Below are 15,204 nucleotides of genomic sequence, written 5' to 3'. Positions count from 1 at the left end.
TCAGTCTGTGCTGTGGTGCACTGGGCTTGCCGGGTCGGGGCTGCTCCGCTCCGCGGTGCGGCCCGTCAGAACAGCCGCTGGGCAGGCCTGGGCAGGCCGTCCTCGTCAGAGTGCGCCTGTATGGTGGCAGAATTTACGGACGTGCTCGCATGCCGAGCGAGCTCGTGGCCACTTATGCACGAATTAAAGTCTGCGGTGTGAATTTTATAGAGGGCTCGATGCTGTTCTTGCGTCTTTGAGTTACCCGCCCCGACCCCGAGAGCAGTCCGTCATGTGTGCCTGCCTCCGATCCGAGCGCGGAGTGCGAAGGAGGGAGAGACTCTAGCCGCCTCTGGCTGGTTTCTCTCTAGGCGTCATGATTCCCACTTGGCGACACTCGTCCCCGTCACCGCGCCTTTTGGCCGCCGAAGGCTTGGCGTCCTGGCGGCTTGGCGGCCTGGCGGCTTGGCGGCCTGGCCGAGGCTGACTGGGTTCCGTCACCATCTCTGTAATGTATTCCACTCGCGGCGCCGCACCGCTGGGCGACGCTTTCTCCTCGTCCACCTCATCGAGGACCGCGCCGTCGTCGCCACCCTGGACCACGACGGCGAGGACGGCGACGGCACCGCGGCGGCCAGTGTCACTTTTTCCTCCGCCCTGCTCGGCCTGGCTCAGCCTATAGACCGATTCCGAGAGCCGTTTCGTCGCTCTGTCTCTCTCGCACCTATAAGCCAGGCCCCACGAGTGCGAGAGAGACAGAGCGACGAAAACGACTCTCGGCATCAGCCTGCCGTCTCAGCTCGGCCCCCTTTCTTCATTTAATTCGTCCGATTTGCCGGCGGATGTGTCATCTCCAGTCAAGTCTCCAGTCAAGTCCGCGGCCGCCCGGTGCTGCCACTTTGCTCTGACGAATGGCTTCCTCCTCGCCGAGGTTTTTTGAGCGCCACAAGAAGCAAGCACCGTCCGCGCTAATTTGCCGAGCCTAGGCGGGCGGGGCGGGGCGGGGCGGGGGGGCGGGGCGGGGCGGGGCGGGCGGGGCGGGCGGCCTCCGGGGCGCGGCGTCCCACGCGTTGCGTCCTGCGGGTCGCGCCCGAGGCCCTCCGCTCCTAATGGCTCGGCTTCGCCGCTTCGCCAGTGCGATGTGAGACAATAACTCATGACACTCATCGGCCTCCCTCTGCAGACTGATTCCGAGAGTCGTTTTCGTCGCTCCGTCTCTCTCGCACTCATGGGGCGTCCCGCATGGGTGCGAGAGGGACAGTGCTACGAAAACGACTCTCGGAATCAGTCTGCTGCACGTCGCCTCGACGTTAATGCCCGCCTCGGTGTCCGCGGTGATGAATTGCCACCACGGCAGTTCGTTTTAATCGTCCCTCTAATTCGTGACAAATAATTGGCGCGTCGGACTCGCCTGTTTGCGACCCCCCCCCACCCCCCCCCCCTTCCCCCTCCCCTTCTCCTTCCCTTCACCCGGCGTGCATGTCAGCTCGCGTGTCAGCGCGGCACCCTCGGCCCGCTGACGAATCGCAATCCGTTTGTCCGTTTGTCACGGCCCCACATAAATCTCTGCGGAGCAAACAGAGAGTTGAGCCGAGAAGCCGCGGCAAGGCGGATTGCTATTTATTGCCCACCGATGAATAACGGGGCCGAGTTCGTCAGGCGTTGTTGTCTCTGTCTGTCCGTCTGTCCGTCCGTCCGTGTCGTGCCTGTCGTCGTGCCGCCTGTGCGGTAACAGCCCGAGAGATGCCGTTATGACTGCCTTCATTGCGCTGCCCAAGTTCAAGATCACGACGCGGTCGGAGGCGCGGCGCGGCGGGGAGGCGGTGCTGCAGTGCAGACTGATGCCGAGAGTCGTTCGCGTCGCTCTGTCTCTCTCGCACCTGCAGGGGAAGCCTTATGAGTGCGAGAGAGACAGAGCGACGAAAACGACTCTCGGAATCTGCTGCCTGTTGCAGCACCACCACGACACTTGCACGGAGTCCCGGAGTGGGGCTCGAATTGAACTCATGAGGGTCTTAACGGATCTCTCTTCGAACGAGGGAGCTGGCGAGGTAGCCGTTAGGTAGTACCCTCGTGTGTTTAATTTGGATTCCGTCTCCATCTGGCGGCTGAAGTGCCAGTTGTGTCCTCCTCACTCCGTGTTGCCGTAGGGACTAAAAAGTTCCCACGTTCCACGACCAGTCGTAAGGGTTGTCAATTTTAAACTGCCCATATCTGGGATCCACCACTCCGTCACTGTTCTTCAAGGGATGTGACGTCACACTCGTAAAAATTCACTTTCAAACGAACAGGGCGCCGCATTCGTTGAATAACAGTGCCGATGCATCGCAGTAATTCTCCCTACTGCGGTAACACTTGATGCAATGCGTCTATTCGCAGGGCAGGAGTGTGCCTGCCAATAGCCTAATTGTATTCTGCCGCGTCGTTGGCGCCTCGTTTGCTTATTCGCACGACATTGGCGCTGCGCTTGGCCTGGCTTGGCTGGTACTTCCCCGGGCCGCTTCTGGGAACGAGCGTCGCCGCGTCGCCGGGCACACGCTTAACGAACGGCCATACGGCCATCGTGTCGGGCCGCGCATGCCCCGCCAGGCAGGCAGCCAGGCAGGCAGCCAGGCAGGCAGCCAGGCAGGCAGCCAGGCAGGCAGCCAGGCAGGCAGCCAGGCAGGCAGCCAGGCAGGCAGCCAGGCAGGCAGCCAGGCAGGCAGCCAGGCAGGCAGCCAGGCAGGCAGCCAGGCAGGCAGCAGGCAGGCAGCCAGGCAGGCAGCAGCAGGCAGCCAGGCAGGCAGCCAGGCACAGCCAGCAGGAACGAGCCGCAAACAGCCAGAGCGGCAGAGAAGCCAGACAGAGCCGCTTGAATATTTGCACGTGAGCAGTCAGGAGGCACCGAAAGGCATTGTCCAGCAGGGCTAGTCCCAGGCACCGCACTGCAGCACACTGCACGAATCAGGCGGGCCGCCGTCACTGACCCTGCTGCACCACGTACGGCGCGGGATACGAAGAAGAAGAGCGAGACAAACAGAAAGCCGCAAAAATTTGCGTCCGTCAGTCGACGAGCGAAGAAGCCGCTCCCTGCACCGATGAGACTCTGACTGCTCCGCTCCGCGACGCCTGTGACACGAGCGCGCGGAGAGGCCAGCAGACCGACCGAGAGTACTTCCGCGACCACTGTCTCTCTCGCACTCGATAGGGCGTCCCGTTTCGTGCGAGAGGAAGAAGCCCTCCCGCTCGATTTACTTGGCGCTCCGCTCCGCGACGTCGTGGCCAGGGAGAGGTCCCCAGACGCGTCCAGGTCTTCGGCGGCGCCGTCCTGGTCAGCACTCTGCGGCGCCCGTTAGTGCGAGGAGCAGGCGACGACTCTCGGAATGGGTCTGCAGGCGAAGGTCCAGGGAGAGGTCCCCGACGAACGCGTCCGTCCGGCGGCGCCGTCCTGGTCACGACTCTGCGGCCGGCGGCTCTCGAGGCCCGCGGGTCACGCGCACGCACGCACGAGGCGGCCGTTCGTTTGTCGGATGACACGCGGAAACGCGCACGACGCACGAGTGGACTGCGCCAAAATTCGCCCGTGCGAAATGGGCGCGCGGTTATGACACTGGTGAAACCAAGGCGTGACCTAGCGCCCTTCGTGACCTGGACAGTGTGTACGCCCTTCATGAAGCCTACCCAATAATAGCTCGTGCGACTTTCCGTCCGTCTAAATGCATGGGGGTAGCCTTGAAGCGTAGTTGTTATGCTCCTAGTTTTACCAGTGTGCTCGCGAAATGGGCGCTTGGCAATGCAAGGTTGTCGTCCGTTCCTCGCCCTGGCCGTTATGCAAAAGAAGGCGTCGGTCCGCGGGGCGCTTGGTGGTGCTTGGCGGGGCGTCGCTGCGGTGTGCGCCGCGCGGCTTCCGTTCTTGACGGGCACCTCCCGGGTCGCCTCCGCACGGGGGGCCGCCACCGCCACCACCAGGACGGCCCCGCGCCCTGCCCCAGTGCCCCCTGCGGTCTGGCCTGGCCGCGCCGCGGACTGATGCCGAGAGTCGTTTTCGTCGGTGCGTCCCTCTCGCACTCGTGGGGCGTTGCGTTCAGGTGCGCGAGAGACAGAGCGATGAAAACTACTCTCGGAATCGGTCTGCTGGCCGGGCCACCGCAGCGGCGGATTTCGAAACCTCGGAACCGGGGAAGGGAAGGCGGATTAATAGAGTCATTCCGAGTAATTAGGCGCGAGTAAGAAATGGCACGGTCGCGGACGCACGGCCGCGGGCCGCGCACAACGCAACACGCGTTTCCAGTGTGTTCGTCGAAGGCACACTGGAGGGCACGGCAATGGGTTCCTCGTCCGAAGGGCAGTCTGAAAGTGCCGTCAAGGGTTTTATTCCAGACCATTGGGGAACTTTGAAGCTCGCTCACACCGTGGGGGTGCCGCACTCTCTGCGCGCCTTGCGAGCCCAGGGTGGCAGCCCGAGCGGCTGGGCGCTCCCGGGCAGTCCCGCTGGCCCGGGTGCTGGTGCGTGCGCTGGGCGGCTGCCGCCTACCCTGGGCTCGCAAGGCGCTCGGACGGACCCGGCCTGGCTGGCCCTCCCCATCATGAGCTCTGCAGTGGCCGAGTAGAACTCCCATCAAACTCTGTCGATCAACTGATGTGACGTCATATGCGTCAGAATGTAAATTTCATCTGAGCGTGATGTCACTTGCGTCGAATACCAGTGTGATGGATTCTTCGTTCGAAGCGCAGTCCACAGGTACGGTCGAGTGATAGATTCGAGTCAGTTTTGAGTACAGTCTCGCAAATGGCTTGTTTGTTTTCGGGGCGCACCGCGCTGTGACGGTCCTAATGCACACTGTTGCCTCACGGCCGGCCTGCCCCGCGCTTGGCGTGTAGGAAGTAATTTGAGCGGGTCGCGGATCGGATCGCGTATTTACGACGCGGGCCTTGATTTACGACCGCAGTGTGCTCTGTCTCTCTCGCACCGCTACGGGACGCCCCGTGAGTGCGAGAGAGACAGAGGCCGCCATGGCGAGTCGCGGGCCAGCCTAGGCAGTGTCGTGACCCCGATGGGGCTGCCGGAGTGGACGGAGTGGACGCAGTGGACGGGCAGTGCTGGCTTGTGGGGCACCGCGGCACCGCGGCAGCGCAGCGTGATGACCGAGTGCACTGCATGCATGCTGATGGGGGAGGGGGGAGGGGGGAGCACTGTGGACCGCGGTGTCAGGCATTCCCTTAGCAGGGCACAGCGGCACTCTCCTCAAAACTATGACACACCCGCAAAAAGCATTTGCGCAAAACTTTCAGAAAACAAGCTGGGCATTCGTCCTCTTTTTAATTAAAAGAGACCCTGTGCGGGGACTCCGGGGCGACGCCGGCAGCGGTAACGAGCCCCAGGGCGCCTGGTGAGGTTTGATTGCAGTTTGACTCACTCATAGCGCCTTGCGCCTAACCGAGCATGAGCATGGCCGGCGTCGCGTCAAAAACCGCAGGTCGGGACGCCCTTGCGCAAGCGCGGAGCGGTGCGTCGCCACCCTGCTCGCCCGGCACACTCATTCCGAGAGTCGTTTTCGTCGCCGTGTCTCTGTCGCGCCTGTGCGGTACGCCCCGTGAGTGCGAGAGAGACAGAGCGACGACTCTCGGAATGAGGCTCTGCGTGCGCGCCGCGGTAGCACGGCCGGCCGGGCTGGAAGCAGCTGGCAGCAGCCGGGAGGCATCGGGTTGCCGGCGGCCCGGTACGGTTTCATCGAGTATCGGCGCCGTGTGCGGTGGGGTGCGGCGGCAGTGTGGCGGCAGCGTCGCTTCCAGGTCCTGCAGGCCAACGCCGCTGCTGTCGCCACGGCCTCGGCCACGCCACTGGAAAGCGAGTCGACTTTGGCGCCGTGGACGTCTCGTCTCGGCCACAGCAGACTGATTCCGAGAGTCGTTTTCATCGCTCTGCCTCTCTCGCACTTACGGTACGCGAAATTGGCAAAGCGACGAAACAGACTCTGGGAATGAGTCTGCAGGCCCGGCCAGGGCCCGGCCGCCCCGCCCACTTCCGGCTGTGACGTCACCAGCCGCGCGACCTTGATCGCGTCCTACGCAAACGAGATGGGCCGGGCAATAGCGCGCCGCTCATTTGAATATCGGCAAGGCCGCGGCGGCGTGGCGGCCAGGACGGCGTCGGCGGCCGAGTCGTTGGGGGCGCACAGTGGGCCAGAAGACCGGAGGAGGCGGTCGAAATCCTGGACGCGTTTTGAGCTCCAGAGTCGCTAAATGGGACTCGAACTGAACGTGTGACCCCACCAGCGCCTCGACAGCGTCCTCGGGGAAGGGCAGGGCCGGTATCGAGTGTCCTCTCCCACTCGCTAAACACCGTGAGAGCGGCGGGCGACGCGGGCGACGCGGGCGTGGCGGCGAGCCGAGCGGCGGTAGGCCAGCTGCAGGCCGGCCGCCATGCGACACTCCTTTCACCCACACTTGGGGACTTTCTACTTCCTTGCGGTCCGCCGGCCCGGCCCGGCTATTCTGTTACATTTTCCGCGGTAACACGGCGCGACCGCCCCGCATGCGACGCGCCGGCCGCTGCTACTTCCGCGAGTGTGAGTGTGTGAGTGTTGGTTGTTGCCGTTGGCTTTGTGTGTGTGTGGTCGTCGTGGTGGAGTCTGTGTGTGTGTCGGCGAGGGAGGACCGCCGCCGCCCGTTCCCGGCTAACGCAGTAACACGGTACGGCGGTGCAGGTGGGCACACTGTGGTGGGCACGGCGTCGAGGGCCGCGGCCGTTTTCCCCCCACGTCCTTTCGGACTTTTGGAGGGCGCTGCGAGGACTGGGTGGCGGTCTTGGCGGCGCCGCGCACACCGCAAAAACGCGTCGTGGCGAATCGCGTCGCGGCGGATTAGAAAGCGTGTGACGCGCTGCCGACAGGCCGGGCCCTTTTGCCTACGGGGGCTAGGCCGGGGATCGAACCTGCGCCTTCAGAGCGCGCCCAGTGGGCTAGAAGACCGGTGCTGGCAGCCAAAACTCTAGACGTGTTTTTGAGCTCCAGAGTCGCTAAATGGGACTCGAACCGAACGTGTGACCCCACCAATGGATTGCTCTCCGAACGAGGAATCCATTGGTGGGGTCGGTCACACGATCGGTTCGAGTACCATTCAGCAGCTACTCTGGGGCTCAGAACGCGCCTAGAGGTTTGGCCGCCAGGCCGCCTCCGCCGGTCTTCTGGCCCACTGTGGCTCGCTTCCTTGAGCCCCCCGCAGCTGCAGTGGCGCCGCGCTGCCCCGGGCTGGGACCGCGGGCGCCGCCGGCGGCGGCGCTGTGTTGCGCATTTTTTATTGATCACGATCGTTGTGTAAAACATTTTCTATATTTTGCTTCACCAAATAGAGTCGCGGTGCAGGCGGTGTCGCGCGCTGGCGCTGGCCAAGCCGGCCCGGGCCGCGGTGGTCACGCGCGCCGAGCGCTAGCAGTGCCGGTGTACGGTGTGTACACTGCCGGCAAAGCGCGCGTGGAGGACGACGGCGAGGTGCTCGGTCCCGGACGACCGCGGGGATGAGTCCGCGGGCGGCACTGCACTGTGCGTCGTCTTTGTCGCACTTGAGGGGCGTCGGCAGTTGGTGCGACGGAGACAGCGCGACGAAAACGACTCTCGGAGTGAGTCTGCTGGTCCGCCCGGGCCGGGCCACGTGCAGTGCGCTTGCAGTGCAGGTGCACACGTTAGGCGGGCAATGGGGCAACGCGTGCAGCCCAGCCGCCTTTGTTGCCGTGGCCGTGCGTGTCCGCCAATTTGTACAAGGCGGGCACACTGCGGCACTGCGGCCGCCTTTCTCGTGGAAACACAGTTCGCTTCCAGAGGAATAAGTGAGAAAAAAGGCGGGCAAAAAGCGGACCGGTCGTCATTTCCCGGTCACTACTTCCGATGCATCCTCCTCCGCTTTCCCCCGCCCCGCCCACGGCCAGCCCGCCGCGGCGACTCCGCGATGAACACATCCCAGAACATACAAGCCGGGAGCCCCGACACGGCCGGCTACAGGCAACTCTTCCTGTTTTCCTTTCCCTGTTGCATCTCCGCGCTGCAGAGGTGCAGTGCTGCAGTCGCTGCAGTCGGTGCACTTGTGCGCCGCCAGAATGCAGGATGCTGCCGGATGCACATGACTTGCCGCGCCGTGTCGCCTGCCGGGCAGTGCACAGTGGGCCAGAGGACCAGTGGAGGCGGCCAAAACTCACGACGCGTTTTGACCTCTAGAGTCGCCAAACAGGACTCGAACCGAACGTGTGACCCCACCAATGGATTCTTCGTTCGGAGAGCAATCCATTGGTGGGGTCACACGTCCGGTTCGATTCCCATTTAGCGACTCTGTTGCTCAAAACGCGTCTTTTGGCCGCCTCCGCCTGTCTTCTGGCCCACCGTGTCCCGCGTCCCCCTGCCGCGGGTTGCGTGTTGTCACGACCTCCCTCGGCGATACACCGTGCGATACTGGTCGCTGTGCTCGCCATTGCTTGGCAGCCAGTTGGCCGACGCTTGCCGACGGCTTGCCGTTGGCTTGCCAGCAGTTTGCCATTCGAAACTGCGACTGTGCGAGACCGTCCGTCCGTCCGTGCGCCGCCGCCGCCCGGCCAGCACGCCGCGCCAGCACACCGTGTGGGAACGGCACGTCCAAGAAACACGAGTCGAAAACAAGCAATTACCGTCCGCATTATTCGACGCGCGTTTGTAACACATTTACACCTCTTTCTTAGCGGCGTTCCCGCCGGTTGCGCGCCGTGTCAAAATAAAAACGTATTTTTACATCCGTGTTTTTGCGGCGCCGCGCGGGGAGGAGAAGCAGGCGAACGCGAAAGAACACCGAAAATGCAAATTTACTGCCGCCACTGCACACCGGGGCTGCGGACTGCGGCCGGTTGAAACGGAGCCAGGCAGATTATCTCTCTCTGCTTATCGTCGCTCCGGCGAATAAGGCTTCGCTGCGTGCCGCGCTCCAGCCGCTCCAGCCGCGTTCCAGCCGCGCAGCGACGATCAACAATTAAAATAAGGCGGTGTAGGTACTGCGTCGCGCAGGGCCCGCTGCCTGCTGCTGTTGTTGTTGTTGTTTTAGCCGTCACACGGGGCTGCAGTTGGCGAGCTAACTCATGCACAGAGGGGCCAAACTAATCCCACGGCATTGAAGGCCGGCCCCTCCCCGGCCGCTCAGGTTGTTCCCGCCGATTGACCCCTCGGCTCGGCCCGACCGCAGCAAGGGAGTCGTTTTCGCCGCGCTGTCTCTCTCGCTCTCGCGGGGCGTCCCGTGCGGGTGCGAGAGAGACAGCGCGACGGAGACGACTCTCAGTGTGCAGGGAAGGAGGAGGAGAGGCGCCCATTAGATTCATATCGCGATTGGGTTTCGTCCCGCCGGCCGCGCGGTGCGGCCATGTGAATGGCAATAAGTGTGAGATAGGCTGCGCCGCTGCGCCGCCGCGCCGCCCCCGCCGACACCAACACCGGCACCGCGAACGCCGCGAACGCGAACCTGAATGTGAAGCGTGGTCGTGCGTGGCGGCGGCTCTATTGACGCGCCCGACTCATTCACTGCTAATTGCTGCCTCGGCTCGGCTCGGCACGGCTTGGGCCGTGCTGCTCCACTCGGAGACCTCAACGCGCGAGCCGCAGCAGAGCACCGCGACGACCCCACCCCGCCCCACCCCCGCCCCGCCCCCGCCGCCGCGTCACGACGAGGTTATATCGCTGTCATTACCGAGTCACGCGGCGCGCCACGGCGGGGCGGGGTGGGGCGGGGCGGGGCGGGGCGGGGCGGGCGGCATTTTTCAGTGTCGCCCAATCTGTCTCATTCGGGCGGCTAATTCGTGTAAATGCGCGCGCGACACGGCCTGCTGGACACGGAGGGGGAAGGCTGCCGAAGGCCTGCAGGGCCGGGGGAGGAAGACGTCGTCGACGTGGGGCTGCGGACTCATTCCGCGAGTGTCGTTCTCTCTCGCACCTGCACGGAACGCCCCGTGAGTGCGAGAGAGACAGAGCGACGAAAACGACTCTCGGAATGAGTCTGCTGCGGGTATGGCCCCTCGCGAAGATGTTTACCGTGGGATCCGTTGCGCCACCCGCCCCGAAGCACTTTCCTCCGTTTGCCGCGTCGCCGCCGCGATGCCTCGTTACGCGTCCTCCAAGGGCGGGGCGGGGCGGGGCGGCGCACGGCGCAGCAGTGCGAAATGCCGTCCCTGCCGCACCAAATCCCCGCAATTTAAAGAATAAAACGAAGACGGAGAAGAAAGAAATTGGACTGAGGTCCTCCATCCTCCGGGGCGGCGTGCTTCGGCAGGAGGGTGCCGCGCTGACGGGCCATGGGGCCGTCGGGCCGTGGGTCTGAAGGTCCGAAGGGCAACAGGACGACGACGAGGGACGACGAGGGACTGGCCGGCCGGGCTTGTCCGGGGCGGTCGTCTTGCGTCGCCCTGCGCGTGCTTGCTTGCTGCGGGGGGGGGGGGGGGGGGCTGTCCCGCGCGGCGCCGCGACTATTGTCTTATTCAGCCAAGACGCGACCGGCCGCGGCGGGCCGCCAGGACACTGCGGAGGAGCTGCACACCGCAACATCCTTCCCCCCTCCTGCCTTGGCCGTTTCTTGGCGTTGGCGCGGATCGGCGCAGCGCGGGTTGCGCCACGGAATGAATCTTAGTCCGATCCCCCTGACGGGCAGGCAGGAGAGGCCTGGCCCCCCGCGGTCCCCGACGGTCCCGGACCAATTTCGACATTTTGCCGATCGAAAACGGCGCGGCGAATAGAGCCCCGGTGATTTACAACGAGGGCCGCGTGCCGTGGGGAAACCGTCCGGTGTGCGGAAAATGGTTTTGGCGTGTCCCGCTGTGAGGCCTGTAAGGCCTGAAATAGTTTGTAAGGTTTTCAGAGTGCGCTTGGTGCCATGCTGTTGTGAGCGCTGTAAAGGCAACGCACACACTCGCTGCACTTTGAGTGTTGGTAGTAACATTTCCGGAACACGCGCTCGGTGTCGTCCTGTAGTGAGCGTTGTAAACGCACACGCCGCCCCGCTGCACTTTGAGAGTGTCGGCCAGCAACATCTCGGGACACACGCCGTCTCTACGCGCTCGAGGCTTTGCTTTACAGCCTCGTTTAAATGAGGGACAGGTGCCTCGTCCGCACCTAAACTTTACTCTTGCCCGTCTGGCTTTATCCTCCAGGCCACAGCAGACTGATTCCGAGAGTCGTTTTCGTCGCTCTGTCTCTCTCGCACTCATGGGGCGTATACAGCCTGACTCGTTAACCGCCCCCCGCCATTGTAACAGTGCACGGCGCGTTACCGCCCCTCCGGCTTATCATTATGCACACGTTCCGGCCGCGGCATCACCGGCTAGATTCATGGCTTCATAAATTTGTCGCTCGTTTCAAAGTTTCCCGCAGTTTGACCTTTTTTTCCCGTTCGTAATCTCGTGAAATTGGTCGTCTTCCCTGCAGGGCAAAGTGGATGGGCACGCCGCACTGCTACTGCTGCAGCGAAAGCGGCGGGGATTAATGCAGCATTACGCTGCAGAGTCGCTCTGTCTCTCTCGCACCCGTTGGCGGTGCCCGAGGCGGTGCCCCGCGAGTGCGAGAGCGACAAGGACAGCCTGCTGGACGCTGCGGCGCGCTGCGGCCGATGACGCGGACCATCAATATGGCCGAACCGGTTGCAGCGCTGCAGCGTCCTTGGCCAAGGACGCGGAGTGCGTCGCAGTCTCTGCATTTCCAGTGCACTTCCCTTGCGGTGTGGCGGCGGCCCGGCGGTCTTGATTGGTCGGATTCGGTTCGTCGGCACAGTGGATTTGCCAGAAGACCGGCGCAGGTGGCCGAAACTCTGGACGCGTTTTGAGCGCCAACGAGACTCGAAGCGAACGTGTGACCCCACCAAGGGATTGCTCTCAGAACAAGTAATCCATTGGTAGGGTCAAACGTTCGTTTCGAGTTCTGTTTAGCGACCCCGGAGCTCAAAACCCGTCTCGAGTTTTGCCCGCCTGCGCCGGTCTTCTGGCCCACTGTGCTCCGCGGCCGTGGCGCGGCTCGGGGACGGACTTGGGGTAGGACGAGGGGAAGGAAGAAGGAATGTTGCCCGGGCCCCGGGGCGTCACGCGGTGAGCTGCCGCCCTGCCGCAGCCACTCATTGCTCCGTCTCTCTCGCACCCCCACGGGCCCTACGGGGCACCCCACGAGTGCGAGAGAGACGGAGCGACGAAACGATCCTTCGGAATCGCGCCGCCGCAGTCCTGCGCAGTCCCCGGCCTGTGGGCTGTGCCTCGGCACTGCCACGGCTGTGCCGCTGTGCGCCCGGACAGGAGAATAGCACATTTCTCTGTCCGGAGCAGCGGTCGTGTGTGAGAATGTGAGTGTGGCTGTGTGAGGGAGAGACACAGTGGAAATGTTTTGTTTCCTGGTAGGCCGACGCTAAGTCTGTCAAGTGCGCGCATGTGCGAGTGTGTGCACTAGTGTGTGTGTGTGTGTGTGTGTGTGTGTGTGTGTGTTGGACCGAGGCAATGGGGTGCGTTTTTAAGGTTCCTTCTTTCCGCCCTGCACCCCCCTTTCTCTCTCGCTCTGCCCGGTGCCCTGCCCCTCGTTTGTTTGGAACAAACGACGTGGCGGTGTGGCCGGTGCGGTATCAGCATCTCGAGCCCTGGACGGCGCGGACGGCGCGGCCGGGAGAAAGCCATCGACGTTATCTTGTCCGCACTGTGCCTCATTTCCACTTTCATAACCCTGGAGGACGAGGATGCCGGGCCGGGCAGACCACGCCAGGACCGCCGGGACGGGGAGGCCGCCGTGGCGCATCGGGCGCATCTCCGTGGCGGCTGGCGCGGCGCGTCTCGGGGAAAGGGGCGTCCACGTCGTGGAGGGGCAGCGGGTGTCGCGGAGCGTGGCCGCCCTGGCTGCTTTGGTTGCAGTGTAGGGTGTGCGAACTTGACACGTTGAAAGCGACGGCCAAAATAGGGTGCTCATATGACCCATCGCCACAGTGACGTCTGCGTGCCCTGGGTTCCGCGTTGACGACACTGGGCGATGCTCGTGGCCGCACTTGTCCAAGCGGTTTCAAGAGTCAAGTCCAACCGCCCTGAACCACCTTTTGTGTCTGGAGGTTATGTACGCATTGAGATTCAAAAGTGCTCGTTACTGACCCATGTCTTCTTCCTCCGCAGGTGAGTTGTCCTCTCGGACGTCCTCGTCTGACCTGGCCGTGCTGGCCGTGCTGGCCGTGCCCGCCAAGGGCGAATCGGCGTCATCGGCCGCCTTTGGTTGCCTTTGGCGGCGAGTGAGTCGAACCCGTCCTGCAGCGTCACGGCCTGGCATGAGGCCCGTCCGAACTCCTCTCTGCAGACCGAGAGTCGTTTTCGTCGCTCTGCGTCCCTCTCGCACTCGTGGGGCACATCTTGTAGGAGCGAGAGCGACGGAGCGACGAAAACGACTCTCAGTGTGCCGGTGCGGTCATCGCCGGAGTACCCGCGCTTTGCCGCGTCACACACGCTTGGCGCGCCTCGGCGCTTCCGGGGCCTCGGGGGCAAGGCCTGCCGGCCTGCCGCCTTGTTTCGGTGTCAAGCGGGGAATCAATTAGCCGCCGGTGACATCACGTGCGCCGCTGACGTCACGGATGACGTCATGTTGACGGGAGCGTGGTGCGCGCTGCGCTCCGGACCGTGCGGTGTGGACTGCGCACCTCGGGCAGACGGTCTCGCCTCCAAATAATTGTTTTCCTTTTTGCGTTCGGCGTGGATTCGGGCTGCGCGGAGCGGCGGAGGTGAAGGCCGCGACCTCTCGGTCTGGAGGCCGCCGCCGCCACTGCCGCGGGGTCCACGGCCTGGCTGGGCCTGGCTTGGGCTTGCTTGGGCGTCGGGCTGAAATCGAAACCGGCGCGCCGAGCCGCCGCCGGCTGCGGACCCCGAGCCTAGTTAAACGAGTTAAACGTCATCCAAGGCCGCGGGGCTGGCGCGGCCTGGAGAGCCGCGCAAGGCCCGAGGACGCGTCCGGGCCGCCGCGGTCGTTCCCCCGACCCGACGCCCGGCGGCCCGGCGCCAGCAGCCTCTTGGTTGGCACTCGCCTTTTTGGCGGGAAAATGGTTAAATGAACGAACGCGCGGGATCGGCTCCAGCGTGCCGTGCCCGCCGGGCTGGCTGCTCTGCGTGGAAGTGTGGACCACGCCGAAGAGTCGTCTCGTCGCTGTCTCTGTCGCTCTCCAGGTGCGTCCCGCGTGGGTGCGAGAGAGACAGAGCGACTCGGTCGGTGCTGCTCGCACGGCAGACTGAGGCGGCGCCCGTCACGCCGCGTGTGGCGCCGAGCACCGCGTCGGTTCGGATTCCGAACAGCGCTCCGTCTCTCTCGCACCCCCAGGGGAGGCCCCATGGGTGCGACGCGGACAGAGCGACGAAAGCACTGTTCGGAACCAGCCCACTGTCGGCGGCGAGGACAATTTTCGCCGGGGCACGAAAGTCGAGTTGGGAGCAGCGAATCATGCTGGATTGCCGGGAGGCTGGGCGGGCGGGGCGGCGGGGGCTCAGAATGCAGCACTGCAAAGGGAGCCCGCTGCACAGTGGGCCAGAAAACCGGTGGAGGTGGTCAAAATTTTAGACGCGTTTTGAGCTTTAGGGTCGCTAAACGGGACTCGAACCGAACGTGTGACCCCACCAATGGATTGCTCTCGGAACGAGGAATCCATTGGTGGGGTCGCACGTTCGGTTCGGGTCCCATTTAGCGACCCTGGAGCTCAAAACGCTTCTAGAGTTTTGGCCGCCTCCGCCGGTCCACTGTGCGGCGACAACGAAGGCTTGCTCACGGACTTCCAGAGCCCTGCCCGGCGGCCGTTGTGCGTCCTTGGTCGTCCTTGGTCGGTCCTCCCGGATTCCTCCGCGAATCGGGCGATTGGGATTCCGCGTGCCGCCGAGACCAACAAAGGGTTCCTGCTCCTGCACTGCAGCCTGCTGGAGCCTGGAGTCTGGAGTCGCTGGAGGCAATCCAGTTCGCCGCGCGGGGCGGGGCGTGTTCCCCGCAGTGCGGCGGCGCGGCGGCGCGGCGGGGCAAATATTTATGGACAATCTCCCTGACCGGCCCAAAGGGAGTTGCAAGTCCGTGTTTTATCGCCGCCCTGAAATAACTTGTTACGCCGGCCGCCGTTTCAGGAGTAAAAAGAGCGCGCTTGTAAAATCAAACAAGAACACGAGGGGCGCGGCTTTGTTTTGCAGTGGCGGCGCAGCGCGGCGCGGGGTCCTTGGGGCTGCCTGGCGCTTGCTGCGGCCAGGGCGGCCAGGGCAGTGGAAACGGG

General features: G+C 64.0%; 1 protein-coding gene across 2 annotated transcripts in view; it reads left to right on the top strand.

Moving 5' to 3' along the window:
• LOC117646083 overlaps nucleotides 1–15,204 on the top strand; it is a 96,486-nt gene that overhangs the window by 48,813 nt on the left and 32,469 nt on the right. The window lies entirely within an intron of this gene.

This window comes from Thrips palmi, unplaced genomic scaffold (genome assembly GCF_012932325.1).
Source record: "Thrips palmi isolate BJ-2018 unplaced genomic scaffold, TpBJ-2018v1 HiC_scaffold_19, whole genome shotgun sequence".
NCBI lineage: Eukaryota > Metazoa > Arthropoda > Insecta > Thysanoptera > Thripidae > Thrips > Thrips palmi.
Note: the sequence above shows the minus strand (reverse complement) of the source record. Positions and strands in the feature narration are given on the sequence as shown.